The sequence below is a fragment of the Lagenorhynchus albirostris genome, chromosome 5 (genome assembly GCF_949774975.1).
Source record: "Lagenorhynchus albirostris chromosome 5, mLagAlb1.1, whole genome shotgun sequence".
In the NCBI taxonomy this organism is placed as follows: domain Eukaryota; kingdom Metazoa; phylum Chordata; class Mammalia; order Artiodactyla; family Delphinidae; genus Lagenorhynchus; species Lagenorhynchus albirostris.
The window spans coordinates 11,090,722-11,112,039 of record NC_083099.1 but is presented as its reverse complement, the minus strand read 5'-3'; the positions used below and the strand labels follow the sequence as shown (position 1 = coordinate 11,112,039).

Sequence of the window (21,318 nt, the reverse complement as noted above, 5' to 3'; positions counted from 1 at the left end):
TCTCAGGCAGGAACTTAAGGGGACTGGGACCATTGTCCTAGGGACGCAGGCTTGAGGCGTTAGTGTTGTTCAAGTCTTTTAGGGTAGAAGGTGGACAAAATCATTTGTGCCAAGAGTCTGCAGTGCTCATGGGCCAAAGATGAGGCCAGTCAAGAGCTCAGAGGAGCCGGATTCAACTTTGGCCAAAGACAGAGTCTCTCTCCGTGCTGGCGAGACTTCTGCTGCCCTGACCGTCAGGAAGTTCATTCAAATATTTCCCCCAATATCCCACTATGGTTTAAGCCTATTTCTTCCTGTTCTTTACTGGGGCTGGAAGTTGGTTCATGTTCTACTTGGATTGCCTCTTCATATATTTATAGTCAACCTTTCCCAAACTGGATTTTGAGTTGTTTGAAGATAGGGCCCATGTATCACATTTAAAAAAAAATCTTCCATTGTACCTTGTAAGTCGCTGGCTTGATAATTATTTTCTGACCAAAATCCCAGATGACATTCCATTTTCAATGGTGCTAACAACATTCTAAGGCCATATCCTATTTCTAGAACCATCTCTGTGGTTTCTTCTGAACCCTCTTCCAACATGGGAGGCCAAAATAAGGTTTTGCCATTTACCTCGGTTCATTTCACGAGCACATTCTCTTCCCAAAAGGCCCCCAAGAATTCAGTTTGTTAACATTTTACTGAGCACGAGCTATAGGCCAAACTGATACTGCTCTGGGTGCTGGGGAGGAAAAGATCAGTGGGTCAGGGTTTCTGCTGTCAAGTAGCCTAGGAGGGAGACTGACTGGTAAATCAGTGATTCTAGGACTTAGCGAGGAGCTCAGTGGTAGAGGTGGGTGCACAAAAGAGGGGTCCCTAAATCAGTGTGGGTGGAAAATGGTCAGGGAAAGTCTTCCCAGAAGAGACAATGTCTGCTTGGGTGGGGTTCCCTCAAAGCAGAGTCTGGAAGGAGAAATCTTGTACAAGTGACTTATTGAGGGAGAGCAGAAGAAGCCTGTGAAGAACTGAGGCAAGTGAGCTAGAACAAGGGAAGAAGTTGGGTTCCTGCTGGAGTCTAGCCTCTAGTCCTGGAGGGTATCTGGAGGGAGGGTGAATTACACCAGAGTTGTCCTTCCTTCAACCAAAGACACCAGACTTTTGTACTCCTTATCATCCAGTCACTGGAGTGTTGGCTTCTAGCTTTGAGCTGTTAGAAGCTAACACTCAGAGCAGCTGGCGGATGGGTGTACCTGCCCAGCTCACAGGGATCTGGATGGGTGCCCCCAGCTTCCCTCTAGTACAACACCTGAACTGACCCCTGAGAGAAGGGAGTAGTCAAAGTTAGTTAGATGGGATATATGGGAGGGGGAACAGTAGGGCATTTCAGGGCAAAGTTACAGGGGGAAGAGAGGACACGATGCATTTGCCAAAGACAGAGGTTTCGTGCATGGTTTTTTGATTTTTTTTATTTGTTTATTTTTGGCTGCGTTGGGTCTTCGTTGCTGTGCACGGGCTTTCTCTAGTTGTGGTAAGCAGGGGCTACTCTTCATTGTGGTGTGCGGGTTTCTCATTGCGTTGGCTTCTCTTGTTGCAGAGCATGGGCTCTAGGCACACAGGCTCAGTAGTTGTGGCTCGCAGGCTCTAGAGCGCAGGCTCAGTAGTTGTGGCGCACGGGCTTAGTTGCTCTGCGGCATGTGGGATCTTCCCGGGCCAGGGCTCAAATCTGTGTCTCCTGCATTGGCAGGCGGATTCTTAACCACTGCGCCTCCAGGGAAGCCCGAGGTTTTGTATGTGCTTTAACTCGGGCTGCTATAACCAAATGTAAAGGGGGTGGCTGATAAACTACAGAAATGTATTTCTCACAGTTCTGGAGGCTAGAAGTCCGAGATCAGGGGGCCAGCACTGTCAGGTTCTGATGAGAGCCGTCTTCTGAGTTGTAGACTGCTGTTCCCTTGGTGTATCCTCACATGGCAGAAAGAGGGCACAGAGCAATCAGGAGTCCCTTCTATAAGGACACTAACCCTAATCACCTTTCAAAGGCCCCACCGCCCAGTACCATCACACAGGGGGTTAGGATTTCAACTTATGAATTGGGGGTAGGGGGACACATACATTCAGTCCACCGCACTGCAGATGGGATAGACAGAATACTGGGTTTAAAAAGAAAAGGGTGTGTGTGGCAGCAGTTAATAGCAGTGGGCGAGGAGTCCTTTCCCATCTTGGTAATTGATGTCCACCCTTCTTCCACCTTAAAGGAGACTGCCGATACCGTCACTGGAGAAACTGAACCAGAGGGTGGAAGAGGGCTCTGACCAGGATACACAGAATTATGACCAGTTGAAGTTATGCAACATTTGAGTGGGTCCAGTTCACAAGGTTGTACGAGTTTCTCCCCCAGAAGTAGGAGATGTTTATAAAATCTTCTCAGGCCAGGCGCCGTTCTTTCAAGAGGCATTTGATTTATTCACCTGCAGTCAAACAACCAAGAAGCCCAAATACAGTCATTCATCACTGTGCAATTGTTTACCCAGCCTGTCACTCTCACTGGAGGCTGAGTTGGTCCTGGTCCCAAATCCATCTCCCTCAAGCCAAGCTGGCTGCTCAGGACCTCGAGTTCTGCCTGGTGACCACAAATGGATAAATTGGTGTTTTGTTCTGTTTTTCTCTTTTCCTGAGAAGTTCTCCCCTTTTGAAAACATGGGCACCATTGTAGCTTTTCCCCCTTCTGGGACCTCAGTCTGCCACGTGTTCTCAAAAATAATAGCTGAGTGTTTTGCAGTAACACTTGTCAACAACACCCTACGTCTCACACTTTGCTGGCTTGAATATACTCATCTTCAAACAGCTCTTCCTCTATGGAGTTTAAGTTGACAACAACTTTCCCACCTATGGGAGACGATACTTGTTTTGGTATGTGATTATAGTTAAATCTTTGATAAATGCATTAACGAAGTTGCACGAACCAAGGATCTACTCTGAACCTAACTTTTAAGGGTGTCAAAAGATTATCAAAGGCTTTTGTTGAGATGGTGTGTGTTAGTATACACACAAATTTGATTGGATGGTGGTTATATGCAAAATTACAAAACAGCATCCAAGTTCCACAGTTGTTGTCCTATATAAGCTGCATATCCTTCTGCACTTTCCTAATCGCCAAAATAACTGTGTGTCCTCAGGAACTGTTCTGATTTTCATTTTCACCTTGGTGGCATTCCTCATGTATTTTCAGGCTGTTGTATCCATTCATTCATTCCATAAATATATTACAGAGCATCTGTTGTACTGCCAGGTGCTGGAAATACAACAATGGACAAGGTACTAAGGGTTCCGGCTTTCATGGAGTTTACAGTTTAGGAAGAAAAATAGATACTCAGTAAATCATTTAAAAATATTTAATCATGATTGGGACAGTTTTAAGAAATAAAAATACAGTGGTGTTCTGGTCACCTATGGCTGCGTAACAACCAGCCCAAACTCAGTCTGAAAGTCAACAGACAGTGTGATGTTGATGATCACTGGACAGGGGTGGCTCACCCAGCTCTAGATGGCGTTGGCTGGGGTGGCATAGAAGCTGGGCGCCGGAATCATTTGAAGGAAAACCCCCTTGCCTGTCTGGCAGTTCATGACGGCTCTCTGCTGGGACTTCAGCTGGACCTATCAGATGGAATACACCACGTGGCCTCTCCGCCTGACCTGGGCTTCCCGACAATGTGGTGGCTGGGCTCCCAGGGTGTGTGTCCTGAGAGAGAGCAGGGTGGATGCCGTACCATCCATGCAGTCGCAATGTCCTGCACAACTTCAAGGGGAAAGGAAGTAGTCCCTACCTCTTGATAAGGGAAAGATGAGGTTTTGGAACAGCACGTAAGATCACAAACGTGGCTCGGGCAATTTTTGGAAAATGTAATCTCTCCCAGGTGGCTATGAGAGAGCTAAGATTTTATTAGAGGGATCGGGCAGGGGTTTTTAAGCTGGGACCTGGAGGAGGGAGGGAGGAGTGGAGAGCATTCTAGACAGTGGGTCCTGGCTCAAGAGGAACGTGGCTCTAGGGAGAATGGAACGAAAGGGGGCCAGGGCAGCCGTGGCGTAGTGAGTGAAGGCACATGATGGAAAACTGTCAGCAACGTAAAAGTCCTCAGTGGGGGCCCTCAAGGTAGTTAACCAACCTGTAATTAGCATCTGGCTTACCTATCGCTGCATCACAAACTACCTCAAACTTCTTGACATAAAAGAGCACCATAATTTGTTATTTTTCTCCCACGGTTCTAGAGTTGCCTGGGCTCAGCCGCGCAGCTCTTACTAGGGGTCTCTCATGTGGCTGTAGTTGGATGGGGGCTGGGGTCATCACGAAGCCTTCCTCACTCATATGTCTGGTGTCTTGACAGGGAAGACCCCAGCAGGGGGTGCTCCTCAGGCACCTCTGGCTCTGCTCTCTGGTCTCTCCATGTAGTGCTTCCAGCACGCAGATCCAGGGCAGCGAGGCTTCTTACAGGATTCTCTGCTGTCACGTACCACTCACCCAGGCAGTCACAAAAGCCCATCCGTTTCCGAGGAGAAGGGACACAGACTTCTTGATGGTTAAGAGTGTCAAAGAATCGGCAGACATGCTTTCAAACCACTACATCTGGGGCGAGCGTATAACCCACTGTCCAAAGCAAGACATCCTTGAGAGTGAAAGTAGGTGCTTTTCCAACATGAACCAGGACTGTCCTTGCTAGACCAAGACATATGGTGCTTCCTGCTACAATGTCCACAGCCCTCTTCAGCTCCTTTGCCTTCTGACATTCACTGTGTCATTTTCAAACACACTCATTGAAATTTGTGTTTTAAATTTTATTTTCTGTTGCTTGATCATTTCTCACTTCTAGATCACAAATAGTATCTTGAGGTTGCTTTTTCCTAATGAGCCTGAAACTTGATCATTATAAATCTTGTCCTACAATATCTTTCATGCAAACTGGGGCAGCTTCTGGTGCTGTGGATATAAGCACTTAGGATGCCTTCCATGTCAAATGAGAGAAACTCAAGCAGTGGAAGATTTTGCTTCGAGAAATGCTTTTTTAAAAACCTCATTTTTTGGCTAAGTGGTTAAAGAAAAAAAAACAAAAAAACACAGGGATGACTCACCAGTTGAAATCAAATCCTTCATCCCAAAAAAGTGTTTTTATAAGAAGTGGGTGTTTTTTTCTTTCCCCAAAGGCAGACTGCATAATATTTGGTGCTTCTCTCTTCTGAGTAATATATTCCATCTCAGCAGAAAGTGACAGTTTCTGACTGGAGCCAATAACGCTTTATTTTCAGAGCTGGGCATGATACCCCCTTATGTGCCTTCAGCCCTAAGAAGAGTTCAGCTGTGGACACACTGACACAATCCCCCTTTGCCTCCCTTCCCTTCAGTCAACTATTAACCTGTCTTTCTGAGGACCCTGGAGCAGAACGGATGCTTACGGAGAACATTTGGAAACAGCACCAGGTGTAAACAGCACCAGCTGTAAACAGCGGTCAGGCATTAACAAGCACGGCAAGTTTATTGTCCTTCAAGAGTCCAACCACTGTCCATCTTTCTCTCCTAATCCCAGTTCTCCGTTCAGGAGCCTTTATTCTTCTCACAGGTCTCCACCAGAAAACCTTTTCTTTCTGTTGTTTCTTTCCCAAGACTCCACAACTCTGTGTCATTACTGAAAAAAGTCGATGTGATTCATTTCTGATCCATGAAAACAAGCACCCCATTCCACTCTGTTGGTCTTCTTGGAAGCTTCCACAAACACTCCTTGCTAGAAAACAAAAATGTAAAACTCGTATGCATTTCTGTTCCAGACTGAAGTCCACAGGAAACTTGTACGAGTCCTAAGCTATCGCCTCAGCTTCATAAATTGAGAGAGTATTTAACAGAGATATAACAAGAGATGACGACTAGGAGAACAGAGGGGAAAGAGTTAAAAGAGCCACTAAGGGTGGCAACAGCAGCACCAACAGCTGCTCAGAACACAAGGGGGGCTGGACTTAGGGTGACCAACTGTCCCATGTAGCCTCTGGCTGAGTGGGTTCCTGGGCCATGGGACATTCAGTTTTCCAATCTAGACGTTCCCAGGAATACTAGGATGAGTTCATCACCTGAACTGTCATCCTCTTCCTTTTTTTTAAAAATTTTATTGAAGTATAGTTGGTTTACAATGTTGTGTTAATTTCTGCTGTATAGCAAAATAACTCAGTTTTATATATATATATATATATATATATATATATATATATATATATATATACACACATTCTTTTTCCTATTCTTTTCCATTATGGTTTATCACAAGATATTGACTAGAGTTCCCTGTGCTCTACAGTAGGGCCTTGTTGTGTATCCATTCTATATATAATAATTTGCATCTGCTAATCCTAAACTCCCAATCCATCCCTCTCCTCTCCCACCCCACCCGCCTTGGCTGGAGTCCTCTTCCTTAATCAGAAGCTCCCCACTCTGCTTTGCTGGGAAGAGCCGGGTTCTGCTCTGGAACAGGAGGAGGAAGCAATGCAGGGGCCTGGAGGGAAAAGAACAAAGCCAGAGGACTGCTGGTTACTTAGGCTTCTAGGTTCAGGGGACTAAGGGATGCTTTGGATAAGAAAGTGGCAGTGGTAATGGTGAACAATACTGTCAATGGATCAAAAGGACCAAGGCAGAGCTCCACTCCATAAGGAAGGGATCACTTAACGTGTGAGATGAACAGGTTCAAATGAGCTTTTAAGGTCCCTTCTGGGCAGCCTTCCAGAAGAATCTCTGGGGTGAGGGGTGGTCTGGCCTCTAGTCCAATCCCAGGTCTCCACTCCATCCCTCTCACAGGCTCTGGGCCCTCCTCTCCATGTCCATCCCCAGTGGGAGGGCATTAATTATTCAAGCTTCTTTTTTTGTCCTCACCAGCCATCTGTACCCCTTGTTGCTTCAAGCCAAGAGAAAAATCTGGCGGTGCTGCCCTGCTCTGAAATAGCTGGAGGGGACAGTTAACATCACCATGGACTCCCCTCTCCAGGTCACTTCTCTCTTCAAGAAAAACAATTTCCAAAAGTCAGAAATAAAGCAAAAAAGGATGCAGAAAAGAATGGCTGCCTCAGGGGCATTGGACCTTCTAGAAGGAAATAACTTTGACTTACTATTTACTCTTGATTCCATATTTCGCAAGTCTCTAAAATTAGCTATTAACTTGTTGAAAACCATTAAGATACAAATGGCTTTTATCCAAGTGGTGTAAATGATTTTTTTCCTGTAGAGATAAAAATGGCTTTCTGTTTATAGAGAAGATAACACTAAAGGTTGTAGTTTTATTGCCTCGAAGAAAAATAATCAGTGTTGTATCTAACTTAGCGATCTTAACTGCCCATTTTTTTCTTTTACTAACCATATATCAGGTCGTCTTATACATCTGGTTCTCTAATGAACGAATTAAAACAAAACTTTGACATGTACTCATTAGATACTTGTAGGAGAATTATACTTTCTTTTGCCTTTATAACTTTTTTTCTTGCCTTTTTAACATTTTAAACATACTTTCCACCGTTCCCCCCAACCACCACCACAGCTCTGGTTCTGGTTCCCTTTGGACCCACAAAAATGCAGTTCCAAGTCCTCTGTGTCTTTCTGTCCTTGAAACACTGATGACACCCTGGGCCTCCCTCAGGGCTGTGGTAAGCGCACCTTTGGGTACAAATTCTTTAAAAGGAATTACTCCGTTGCAGATAATAGCAAAATCTGGACACCGAGATGTCCAGCAACAGAAAATTATGGCACATCAACAGTAAATATCATGCAGCTATTAAGTGTGATCATTGTCAAGTCTATTGCAGCCACAGGTAAATAAATGCTTAAGCAAATTTGTGAAAAGATGGTGCATAAACAATGAACTGGAAGGTAAGACCAATGTGAAAATATCTGTGAGGAGGGGCTATTAGGAACCTTTCTTGTTTTCTTCCCAATTTTTTAACGTGGTTTTTGTCCTCTCAATCAAAAAAAAGGTAAGAAAGATAGTTTAAACCCCAAGCAAGCAGAACACTAATATTATATGATATTATGAATATGAAATGGATAGTTACCACCAACATGGTCATAAAACGATGGTTGGGAGATTTCACTGAGTAACTCTCCTGAAATCTCCCACAATTACTCATTCTGTCACCCTTTCACCTCCGAATGCTTAGGGACCTCGGAAGTCCCTTTAACTCCATCTGCTCTATGGCTGGGCAGGGAAAGGCAAGACCCAGGGCGTTAGATGAAACTTGGTGGGGGAGGACTTGGGGGAGCTTCTAAAGGTCTATGAGGACACACACAAGACCTCATCTCTCAGACTCACGGACAGATATTAGCAGCTCTGCTCACAGACCCCAGGCAGGCCCCCAGGTCCCTTTAGGGGGCTGTCAATTCCAGCTGCCCATCCCTGCCCATGTGACATTGTCACTGCTGCCAAACCTCTGCCAACCCACCCAAATACACCTTTGGGCCAGAGAAGCTGAATGCGCACCCTCTAGACCCCACACTGGGACCAGGACCCATTCCCTTTTGCTCACCCTGCCTTCCCGTCACTTGGAGCATCCACCCCTGGCCACGGAGAGCCCTTCCTGACCATGGACGTGGTGCCTAGCTGTCCTTCTGAGCACAAACGTTTCCCTCCCACCCTCTTGGAGGAAACCACAAAAACAAAGCAGGAGCCAGCTTTGTTCCGAGGGGAATGTTTTCAGCCTGTTCCCACTTCACGAAGCGCTTCGGCCCGTAACACAGGCAGTGAAGCATTTTGAGGCTTCCCAGAGGTACCTATGCAGCTGGCCTAATGGCGTGCCAGCCTGGACCTCACTTGGAGTTGCTTTCATTTCTCTGGCAGCTGACATTTTTGAGCTGGCTCATCTCCTGAGTACATGTATTTACAAACAGACTTTACTGACATGCCTTAAAAATCTCCCTCCTTCCAAGTCCCTGAGTCAGTCACAGGGTCATATTTTATTTTGTTTGGTAGGTTGGTATGTTCTTAGCTATTTTTTTTTTTTCTTAGCTATTTTTAAGAGCAGATCGCAAGCATAAGCTCCGGATGGGCAGGGACATATTTTACATTTTGTAATATCCTAGCAGCTAACGTAATGACCTACACAGAATAAATATCTATTGGCAGCCTGGAAACAATCCTAACATTCATCAGTAGGAGGGTGGATAAACAAATTATGGTCTATTCATACAATGGAACACTATTTAGCAATAAAAAGGAAAGAATCACTGATGCATACAACAACGTGGATGAATCTTGAAAACATTACACTGAGCAAAAGCAGCCAGACACAGAGGAGCATGTACCCTATGATCACATCTGTTTGAAGCTCTAGAGCCAGCAATGCTAATTTGTGTGGACTGAACGCTTGTACCCCTGTCCCCATTGTTTTGCTGAATCCTTAACCCTCAGTGTGGCTGTATTTGGAGATGGGGCCTCTACAGAAGTAATCAAGGTTAAATGACATAAGAGAGGGGCCCTGATCCTACAAGATTAGTGTCCTTTTAAGAAGAGATACCAGAGGTCTCACTATCTCCAGATACAAAGACGAGGTCATGCTGGAACAGGGTGAGAAGGCAGCCATCTGAATCGACTGGAACCTTCCTCTTGGACTTCCAGCCTCCAGAACCATGGGAAAGTAACTTTCTGTTGTTTAAGCCACCCAGCCTATGGTATTTTACTATGGCAGCCCAAGCTAAGACAAGACCAGAATAGTGGATGCCTCTGGGAGAGGCATTGACTGGAAAAGGACACAGAGAACTTTCTAGGGTGAAGGAAATTACCTACATCTTATAGGATGGTGGTCACATGGATATTTACATATGTATATGCAGAAAAGGTTTGAGCTGTATACTTCAGACGTATGTATTTTACTGTATGTAAATTATAACTCAATAAAGAAGTGAAAATTAAACCTGTTGCTAAGAATGATTATCTCTTCACTGTGATTCATACCCTCCAACTGATCAATTTGGGATGAAGGTTTGACAAGCACCTACTGTATACAGATTCTTGCACTAATCACTGGTGTAGCAAAAGGGGAGGGGGTGGGGGTGCAGGGGAGCCACCCTGGGCCCTAGTTCCCAGGGACACTTCTCCAGCTCCAGAATCAATACCTGGAATTCCTCAAGCCACAGCCGCTGAGCCAAATTGGACCCAGAACTAACAGCTCCTTATTTAAGAGACTTTTTGACACCCGGGAGGCCACGTTAACCTGTCATGCTTCCACAGAGGCAGCTGTTGACTGGTTCCTTCGAGAACCAGCCAGCCCCCAGATCTGCTCAGCTGCTGGCAAATTCCACCAGGGAAAACAAGAGGGAAACGGGAAAGCCGATGCAGGAAGTCTTAATGAGACATTAAACTGTGAAATCCTGACCGTAAAGACTCCCTCTACTCAAGCAAAAGAACCTGAAAAACAATCTACACCCACATTCCAGCAGTTAGCTTTTCCGTGGTGTGCGGAATTAACAGATCTGTTAGCACCTTGGCACAGAAATGAGAAATGCCCCCCCAGGTGGCTCCCACTCCCTTCTTTCCTGACTTTGGCAATGCCGATGAGATGCAGTCAGACCCCACCGCAGAAGCATCATAAACAGGAACAAAATCTACCTGCTCCTCCCCAGGGAAAATCGTGCCATTTCACTTGGGGATCCTAGGTTCTTTGCAATTGAAAAAAACAAACGTTCTTTTCATAAAATCGCTGACATTCTAGAAAAGGTAAACCCGAGGCATGCCTGCCACCCATCTTCCACCCGGAGTCCTTAGCAGATGTTCTTAATTGAATGTTGTTCACCATTTGTCACTGAGCCCAGTTCTAGAAGCAGTGATGTGTTGGAGCCGCTGGTACCAGCTCATGAGAGCCGATGGTTAAATTTCAGGAATCTTGGGACTTCCCTGGTGGTCCAGTAGTTAAGACTCTGAGCCCCCAATGCAGGGGGCATGGATTTGATCCCTGGTCAGGGAACTAAGATCCTGCATGCTGTGTGGAGCAAGCCAAAACATTAAAAAAAAAAAAATTCAGGGGGCTTCCCTGGTGGCACAGTGGTTGAGAGTCCGCCTGCCGATGCAGGGGACACGGGTTCGTGCCCCGGTCCGGGAGGATCCCACATGCCGCGGAGCGGCTGGGCCCGTGAGCCATGGCCGCTGAGCCTGCGCGTCTGGAGCCTGTGCTCCGCAACGGGAGAGGCCACAACAGTGAGAGGCCCGCGTAACGCAAAAAAGAAAAAAAGAAAAAAAATTCAGGAATCTTGCTAGCTGCTTGTTAAGCATATTCATTATTAAAACTTAAATGATATAAGTTTATACTTAAATGAATTATATTAAAAGAAAAAGTAATGGCTACTCAAAATTCATCCCTTCCTAATTGTCTTGTCACATTTTATTATTATCTGTGTGCCTGAGGTTACTTACAAATATGGTATCTGGCAATACTACATGATGGCATTCTACTGTACATCTCTTCCCAACTCTGTGTTGACAGATATAGTATCCGTAACTTGAAATATGTCACCACAATAGTATTTACATCACAGAAACCAGCAAATCCTACAAGTCAAGGCACCCTCCCCACTCCCCTGGCGAGAGCCAGTTGTTAAACATCTACCAGCACACCACCATTGGATGTCAACGTCAGATGATGAGAGACCCCAGAGGAGGCAGACTGAGCTAACCAAACTCCTGCTGCCTGTGATGGGGGAAGGAGTGTTGGTCACCATGCCTTTCCTTTAGAATCGAAAGATACAACTCTGAGCACTCATAGAGGAAATCGAGGCAAAGAGATGGAGAGAGTCAGTAGATCCAGCCATGCCTGAAGCCAGCCAGATCTGCTACATTTCTTACTCATGTGAGACTTGACTAGGGGCATTGTTTTCTCATTCTCACAAAGACACACAGCTTAGCCCAGGAGGGCACAGGTAATTGTTTGCCCTGGAGTCTTCCATGAGAGTGCCAGAAGGAGTCAGCCAAGGACCACGGGCCAAGGTCAGTCAAAATCAGAAGCAAACATGGGGTGTAGCAGCTGGAGAGGCTGGTCAGAAGGAGGGCATTTGGGAAGCCGTGAAACCGGAGAGTGGTGCAGGCGGGGGTGTGAGGCTCCAGAGAGCTGATCTGGGAGTTCTTGCTGGGCAGCCTGGCTTGGCTACAAGGGGTAGCAGGGGCTAAAACATGGGCAGAGAGCAGGCCCAGGCCTCAAGGAACTTGCTCACAGAATTGTAACGGAGATGCTTTTTTCTTATTTCAGGCAGTGAAACCCACAAAAGGAAACATCCCCACAGTCGGGGCCAAACGAGGGCACTATGGATAAGTGTAGGAGCCTGAAAGTCTGCCTGAGTCAGCGACTCCAACAAGTGCTTACCTCTCACAGCTTATTCCCTTTCTTTTTTTTTTGTTTTTTGTTTTTGTTTTTGCAGTACGCGGGCCTCTCACGGTTGCGGCCTCCCCCGTTGCGGAGCACAGGCTCCGGACACGCAGGCTCAGTGGCCATGGCTCACGGGCCCAGCTGCTCCGCGGCATGTGGGATCCTCCGGGACCGGGGCATGAACCCGTGTCCCTTGCATCGGCAGGCGGACTCTCAACCACTGTGCCACCAAAGAAGCCTTCCCTTTCTTTTTTCCCCCTTACTTATTTTGACTTAAAATCCTCCTCTAAAATATTGGAGCCCAATCTTCGCCATGCATCAGAATCACCCAGGTACCTTTCCTAAAATGCAGATTTGGGGGCTGTGCCCCTTGGAAATGTGATTGAGAGATTCCGGAATTAGGCCAGGAATTAGCCAGGTTGTGAGTCCCTCGGGTAAAATTTCCCATTTTATTTTCAGTTTTTTCCATAACGGCACCCCTGGCAAAAGCAGCATAAGTGAATCTGTTTGGGTGGAACGAAGGTGGAGGGGTTGCCTTTGGGCTGGGTGGCAGGCAGATCTGGCCGCGGAATTTGCAGGGCCTGGCGTAAAGTAAAATGCAGGGCCCCTTGTTCAAAAATCATTAAGGAGCTCAAGATGATGACAGCAGAACTGTTAAACCAAGCATGGACCCTTCTGAGCAGGAGCCTTAATGAGTGGGCGTCCCTGAAACCAGCCCTGGTAGCAGGGCACCATTTGCCTGTGGGGTTCCTGTGTCATCTAAGTGTTTGTGTTACTGACCACGGTTCTTGGCCTCCTTAATCAACAGAAGTTGATCAGAGAGCAGACAAGAAATTCAGGGAAGGCCTTACTGGGGCCCCTGCTGCAGCAGGAAGGATCGAGAACAAGTAACAGGTTTCCTTGCTCGCTCACTCCTCAGGCAGGGGCAAGCTGGTTCCTTACATGGGGTGAGGGTAGCGGTGTGTCCAGGGGTCGGGCCAGAAGGGTGACTTAGGTGGTTTGCCCACCTCTTTGGTGGTGCTGAGTGCAGGGGGCATGCACAGTACCCTGCTTTTTCTCCTGACACCCTGCTTTTGCTCCTGGTTCTTCAGAAGTGGTAGTTGTGTTTTTGGTCTTTTTGTATCTTGTTGTCCATAATTGCCCCCAACTGTGCATGTGGGCAGTTATTTTTAGTCCCTTAGAGTTTCTTTGTATTTTGTTGCTGAAGGAGACGTTTGTCCAGTTGCAAGCATTGCAGCAAAGGGCCCCAGGTCCCAGGTCCCGGCCTGTTTCATGCGTACCCCAGGGGCTGCCCACTGGCTTTCCAGGACAAAGGCTCCAGGCAAAAGACAGTGAGTCTCGAAGCCCTGTGTCTTGACTTTGGAGAAAAGCCATGGTCCTACAGCGTCTGACAGAGCAGATCTTCAGAGTTTGGGGAAGTTCCACTTCCTCCCAGGCCCCAGAGGCCCCAGAGCTCTGGCTGGGCCCCTGCTGGAATCCGGGACAGACACAGAAATGTCTCAGGGAGATGGGAACAGAGGTGGGGGGGAGAGGACCCTGCATCTGGCAGCCCAGGTAGAAAGGAAGACACAGATAAACATCCACAGAGGGTCAAACCCGCTCGGCTTCAGGCCTGACTCACCCTTTCTGCTCTCTGATCCTGTCTTGAGAAGAGACCAAACCATTGGGGTGACCAACTCATCCCAGTTTGCCTGGGGCTTTCCTAGTTTTAGCAACGCAAGTCCTGTGACCCAGTTAGCCTCGGTGGACCGGGTTGGCTAATCAGCCTCTGTAAATCAAAGTCACAACAAATGCCCACAGGGGTCCTGTATGCAAGGGCTCGGGTATTCCTGTGGGCAGGTATCCTCCAAAACTCATTGGCTAAGTTCCCACAACCTGATGCAGCAGGTCAACAGCTTCACTACCCGCAGGTTCATATTTCCCCCATGTTCACCAGGATTTTCCATCACTCACGATCAGATCCAGCAAGGACAGCTTATTAACTGTGGCTATGGCCAGAGATTGGTAGCAAGCTGCTTTGGGGTTTTCCACCCAAAACAACCCCATGCTCCGAGCAGTGGTCCCCATCTCTGGGGACACATTAGAATCCCCTGGAGGACTGGACTTCAGTGTTGTTCAGACCTCCAAGGTTGGGGCTTCCCTGGTGGCTCAATGGTTAAGAATCCGCCTGCCAATGCAGGGGACACGGGTTCGAGCCCTGGTCTGGGAAGATCCCACATGCTGCGGAGCAACTAAACCCGTGAGCCACAACTTCTGAGCCCACGTGCCACAACTACGGAAACCCACACGTCTAGAGCCTGTGCTCCGCGACAAGAGAAGCCACCACAATGAGAAGCACGTGCACCGCAATGAAGAGTAGCCGCCACTCACGGCAACTAGAGAAAGCCCGTACGCAGCAACGAAGACCCAGCGTAGCCAAAAATAAATAAATAAATAAATAAAATTAAAAAAAAAAAAAGCTCTAAGATTATTCTGATGTGTAGCCAAGGTGAAAGACCCACAGTACTAAGACCTAGAACACTGGGCACTTAATTTCCCCTCTGTAGGGAACCCTCTTGCACTGTTGGTGGGAATGTAAATTGATACAGCCACTATGCGGAACAGTATGGAGGTTCCTTAAAAAACTAAAAATAGAGCTACCATATGACCCAGCAATCCCACTACTGGGCATATACCCTGAGAAAACTATAATTCAGAAAGAATCATGTACCACAATGTTCACTGCAGCTCTATTTACAATAGCCAGGACATGGAAGCAACCTAAGTGTCCATCGACAGATGAATGGATAAAGAAGATGTGGCACATATATACAATGGAACATTACTCAGCCATAAAAAGAAACGAAATTGAGTTATTTGTAGTGAGGTGGATGGACCTAGAGTCTGTTATACAGAGTGAAGTAAGTCAGAAAGAGAAAGACAAATACTGTATGCCAATGCACATATATGGAACCTAAAAAAAAAAAATGGTTCTGAAGGACCTAGGGGCAGGACAGGAATAAAGACGCAGACATAGAGAATGGACTTGAGGACATGGGGAGGGGGAAGGGTAAGCTGGGACGAAGTAAGAGAGTGGCATGGGCATATATACACTACCAAATGTAAGGTAGATAGCTAATGGGAAGCAGCTGCATGCCACAGGGAGATCAGCTCGGTGCTTTGTGACCAACTAGAGGGGTGGGATAGGGAGGGTGGGAGGGAGGGAGATGCAAGTGGGAGGAGATATGGGGATATATGTATACATATAGCTGATTCACTTTGTTATAAAGCAGAAACTAACACACCATTGTAAAGCAATTATACTCCAATAAAGATGTTAAAAAAAAAATTTTCCCCTTTGTCCCAAACAGTTTTTTCAGGACACTCTTGGTTCTGCGAGGGGTCTCCTTCAGCTCACCTTTCTGCAGCTGTGGAACGGGCCTCCACTCAGGCATAAGTCCTGGTTTAAGCAATTTTTTTTAAACCAAAAAGAACATCTGCCCTATATAACATTTTCTAGATTATCAAAGCATTTGGCACTGTCCTTTCTGATCAATGCAGACATTTTATCTCCAGGTACCTGTCATTTAAAGATGAAAATCCTGAACTCCAGGTTTCATGGGCAATGACCAGGCAGATCTATTGATTGTCCAGTTGGAACATTCTTATTCTTTGGGTACTGTGAACCTGATGACCAACCGTGTTCCCTTCCTTACATTGGCTGCTAGGAAGCTCAGAGTGGCTCACTTTTGCAATTGCTTACATACTTTGTGTGTTAACTTTACTTCTGGTTTCATCTTACTCCCTAAGCTTACTTTTCCTTTGACCCAGTGTCCTTAGCTATTTATTCTGTCCTATTGAATTGAATGTACACTCAAGCCACCACAAATCCTTTCCAAAAAAGGAGACTAATATATTGATAAAAACAAAGTGCAAACAGTAACTGCTATGATTAGGAAGAAGCAGAGCACAAAAAGTACTGTAGACTCTACAAGGCAGGTCATGCTGACTCTCACGATGCGAGGCTTCCAATCTCGGATGCATGCTTCTGCCCCACCGCTGCCTCTACCTCATGGAGAAAGAAGTATTAACGCTCAAACACCCAACCCAGGGAATTCCCCACGGCCTTCTCTCTGCAACTGTCTCCTGGCCTCTCCACACAGTCCCAGCTGTAGAGCTGACAAATGCCTTCAACAGCACACTTATCCTTCCCAATCAAGGGCACAATTATCTTGATTTGTTCATAAGCTCAACTCTGTGCTCTGTAGGGGTGATGTCACTGCTGGGTCGGAGAGCTACCAGAGTCAGTTATTCTAATGAATTCATTTACAGAGTTGCCGCAGGGCCTTTTGAAATCAATATGCAAATGTCACTTAAAACCTGCAGCGATATTTTGAGCCAAGAGCATGGGCCTTTTTATCGGGAATGCAGGGTCGTCTTAAACACCTGAAGTAAAGCTCTTTGTGGCTGAAGACTTGGTTCTCTGTGGGGTTATATTTGTAGAGGCCAGGAAGTTGGTTATTCCAAGAATGCTTTTGCTCAGAAGGCAGGGAGGCTGGGTAGAATATTTAAGGTTTCTTCATTTTCCTCCAGCTGCGTGACTATTGGGAGATTCTGTATAAATGGCTCAGGCACGATCTCCATTTTATAATGCATGTTCAGTTTCCATCATAGTGCCGAAAAATCTCTGGAGAACATTTAATCCAGCCCTTTCCTTCCGTGAATATATAGGGACTTGCAAGTTCACACGGAGAATAGGTTGCAGAATTTGGACTGGGATCCAACGTCCATCACACCTGTGACCACCCCAGAATCAGGTGCATTACCTTCAGTTCTAAGGTTTAGGGATAATTTAGGAGTTTGAGATTGAAATATACACACTATTATATATAAAACAGATAATCAACAAGGACCTACTGTATAGCACAGGGAACTATATTCAATATCTTATAATACCTATAATGGAAAAGAATATATATATATTTATATATATGTATAATGAACCATTATGCTGTACATCTGAAACTAGTACAACTTTGTAAATCAACTATATTTCAATAAAATTAAAAAATAATAAAGTATTAAAAAAATTCAGTTCTAACTTCTTAAGACAAACTTCATAGACTTCCTCCAAGCCCTACCTCCAATCTACTCAATATTCAAGGTACATTCACGAAGACGCCCATCCTCCAAGCATTGCAGAGTTGCCTGGAGCATCTATGCCCCCAACCATCTGCATGAGCAGCCTTCTGAACACATAACTGAGCACGAGTCCTGATGGAAAGTACCATAGACCACGAGAGTTCTCTGTCAGGAATCCAGCCCTGCCTTCCCTCCACAGCCAGCAAAGGCCTACATTTCTATCTGTCCCACTCTTGCTTATTAGCAAACCACTTTTGTCAAGAGCCATCTCCAGCTTCATATACACTCTCTTTCTCAGGGATCATATCATGTTTGCAAAGAGATTGCACAAGGTTTTCAAAAGGCTCTTTTAGAGACAGTCCCACCCTTGCAAATTGGGACACAGCACAGGGCACATCCAAGGGGTAAAGCCCAGCCGCCATCTTGGGAACTGTTGACCTCATGGCCTTCCTCCACCCACGTGTCCTCCCACATGCCACCCTCCCCTGTCAGGTCTTACACAGTGTTTGGGGAGAGTTGGGTGCTAAAGTGACAGCATCTGGATCACATCAGATCTTTAAATGTCAGGCTAAATGTATTTCCTAGGCTTTTCCTGAGGGCTGAGATTGGACTACTCGTAAATTCATCTCCTCTCTATCTGCATGGGTTTCACACTGTAAACGTTCACAGGTCAGCCATTTCCAATGCCTTCCCATCTCAAATGGCATATAAAAATGTGAAGAGCTCAGGCTCGGCCAGGCTGCCAAGAAATCACGAGCCGTAGGCATGTGACCCATTGTCTGGGTGTTCAAGATGATAGTAATGCTGGCTGGAGTTTATTTCACATAGCCACTCTGTTGTCTCTGGCTCTGGTCCAGCCTACAGAAGGGAGGCAGAAGCTTTGAAAAATGATAATAAACAATGAGGTCACAGACCAGAACATCCCAGCCCCACTGGACCCGGCCAAACCAAAACAGTCTTAGTGGCAACAGAAGCCCCGTGGGTAACTGTGAGTCAGGGAATCATGGCTGGTAGTGCCAACCAGACTGGGACTCACAAATTGGGGGATCCACTTAAGAGTCATGGCTTAGAATTGAATCTCAACACCAGTCTCAGACTGCCTGCTATCCTAGGTTCTAATCTCTAGCACCTCAAGCAGTGCCCAGCACACAGCAGGTGGTCAATAACCCCAACTGCCTTCCCTGTTGGGCTGTGATTCCAGAGCCCAACACAGCACCTGGCGTATAATAGGTGTTCAATAAATGTTGGTTGACTGATTTCATTCAGAGAAAATTTACTGGATGGACAGAGGCATGGAAGGAAGGAAGAAAAGAAGGAAGAAGAAAGGAAGAGAGGGACGGGGGAGGGAGGGAAGGAGGAAGGAAGGATGTTATTAAATCTCTGCCTAAAGTCAAGAAGTTGGACTCAGTTCCTCACAAGGCAATCCCTTCAGCTATTGGACATTTACACTAAATGTTATAAAGTCCTCCCATTGATGGAGCCCAAATCTGCCATGTTGTAACTCCTCTTGGCAGTTCTAGTTTTTTCATCTATGTCTTCCTGGATCTTTCTAGAGCATCCTTCCCAAAAGGAATCAGACCTTCCCTCCTGAATTCTCTTTCTGTTAGCATTGGAAAACTAGCAAGAAACCACATAAGGTTTTAGCCGCAGAATCACAAGAAGGGAGGATTTTAAGAAATCAACAAGTCTTTGTTTCCTCGTAGAATTTGTCTGTTCTGGTTCCCCAGGCAGCTGTGGAATGATTTCTTTGGAAAGACCTAGGTCTGCCAAGCTTGTCCCTGACACCAAGAGCAAACTTCCCTATACCAAGATAGTGGCCACAGAGCACTGAAGCCCATGGACATTTTGATGACTTCATAATGTATCAATTAGCTTGACTGACCTACATTTCCCAGAATGCTCATTTTTACACATTTTCAGTGGGGTTGGTTATATTGTTTTCCCCAGTTCAGATATTTGAATGGATTCTCCAGACTCCACAGAGTATACTTATGTTAAGACTTTTGTTTAAAGATGAAAGATCCAATGGAGGGAGAGAAAGAGAATGCAAGGGAACAGTGTGGTTTCTGAGAGACAAAATTTGTGCATCGGGGCCCAGCATTTGTCCACACAGGCCACACTGAATCTCTGGATTGAACGGCCAAGATCTGTGTGAGGAACCTTGGCTTTAGGAGAACTCACTGAAAAGAGCCAGGTGGCTTTTTTTTTTCTTTGACAGGAAAGTAGGATTTATTGGTGGGCATGAGTAAGGAGGGGACACAGCCAACCAAGTGGCTCTTTAAGTCATCCAGCCAGGCTTCTCCAACTGGGGAGGCCATTGCAAACCGCTGGTAAAGAAGATAACCCTGCACTTGTCGGGAGAGCTTCAGACCTCACACAGCATACCACACATCCCATTGCCTTTATCTACGTCAAAAGTCAGACATTCAGGCACCCTCAGAAGTGAAGACAGAGCTGGTCTAGTATCTCCACAGTGGGGCACAAGAGTGATTCTTGGGAAATCTGGAAGGGCAGAAGGGAAGCAACAGACATTATGTAGCTCATACTACATAATGTTGCTAATCTGCTGACTCACCTCATTGGCGGGAAGCGGTAGAACTTCCCCTGAATCCTCCTTCAGCTCTTCTGCTCCTGTGTCTGGGCCAGGGGTCTGCGTTTAGCTCCACACCAAAGGACCCCTGCTTCTGCAGGATACCCATACCACTTACATAGAGGCAGCAAGGATTGACACGGGTTTTAGTCCATCAGTGTGGGGTTCCATCTCACACTGGGGTTCCAGCTTGGTCTTGATTTCCCCCACTTTGTATCTATCTTTCCTTCGTAGCTGCCTGTCTTGTGGACTTCAGGCTTCAGCATCAGATGTGAAGACAACAGCTTTGCAGAGACCGCTTGCCAGCTCCCAAGATTGCGTGAGATCATATCTCTGTAACAAGTCATATATCTCCCATTTATGTCTCTTGGTAGATCTGTTTCCCTGGCTGACTCCTGACCCCTGGCTGACAGGTGCTCTGCCATTCCCTGGGAGCACAGCCATTGGCTTCTCCCTCCCTCTGAGTTGCAGAAAATGCCAGATGGTGGCCAATTCCCTGGGCCCTGCTTCCCCACACACTACCACTCGACTTGCAAGCTCCTCTGACAATCTCTAGTCTGTGTGCAGGTGGAAGGCTGGGCAGGCAGCCCTGTTCTTAGTGATGGAGTGGGCTGACCGGCTGTGCAGATGAGCAGATGCCAGACGAATAGCCCAGGAGGCTCAGCTAATTTCTCACAGGAGGAAAAATGCCAAAACAGTGACAAGAAATCGCTGGAGAACTCCTGTAGCCACGAGGAATGGTGGTCCTTGGACTTCTAATAAACCTCGAAGCAGGAGAGTGAGGTGAGCTCACCAGACAGACACAGGGACGCCTAGCCACGTGGATGTCAGGGCAGACTTCTAGGCATCTCTTGGCACTCCCAGAAGGCTTAGCATGCACAGGAGATGACGATCCATTTTCTCCAGCCTCATACCCAACAGGTGGGGTTTCGCGCACCTTCTATCAGAGAGATTGCAGATTGGTGGTCCGTGGGCTGAAGTTGGCCTGCCGCCATGTTTTGTTTGGCGTTCATGGTGTATTTAAAAGTTTTTAAATTCACTGCCAGCTTTTACAAATTTAGGATTTCACATTTTTAAAAATCTGAATTTCCCACTTTTCTTGAAAAACCAGAAGATTTGGCAAGTCTCGGCCTATTTTCCTGCGTGGCAAAAATTGGCCATAGCTGAGGAACAGCTGTTCTTGTTAGACAGGAAGAGAAACTCTCGGGTCCTGCAGCCCCCCTCAGCCTACTGCTCTTGCTTATATTACCTGCCTGGCT

General features: G+C 46.5%; 1 long non-coding RNA gene across 1 annotated transcript; it reads right to left on the bottom strand.

Moving 5' to 3' along the window:
* Positions 1-1,430: 1,430 nt before the first annotated feature.
* On the bottom strand, positions 1,431-20,311 carry LOC132520837 (uncharacterized). Its single transcript, XR_009540622.1, has 2 exons — positions 20,045-20,311; positions 1,431-5,750 (listed from the first exon to the last, which is right to left on the bottom strand). It is a non-coding gene; the product is annotated as an uncharacterized LOC132520837 (long non-coding RNA).
* Between the last annotated feature and the right edge of the window lie 1,007 nt (positions 20,312-21,318).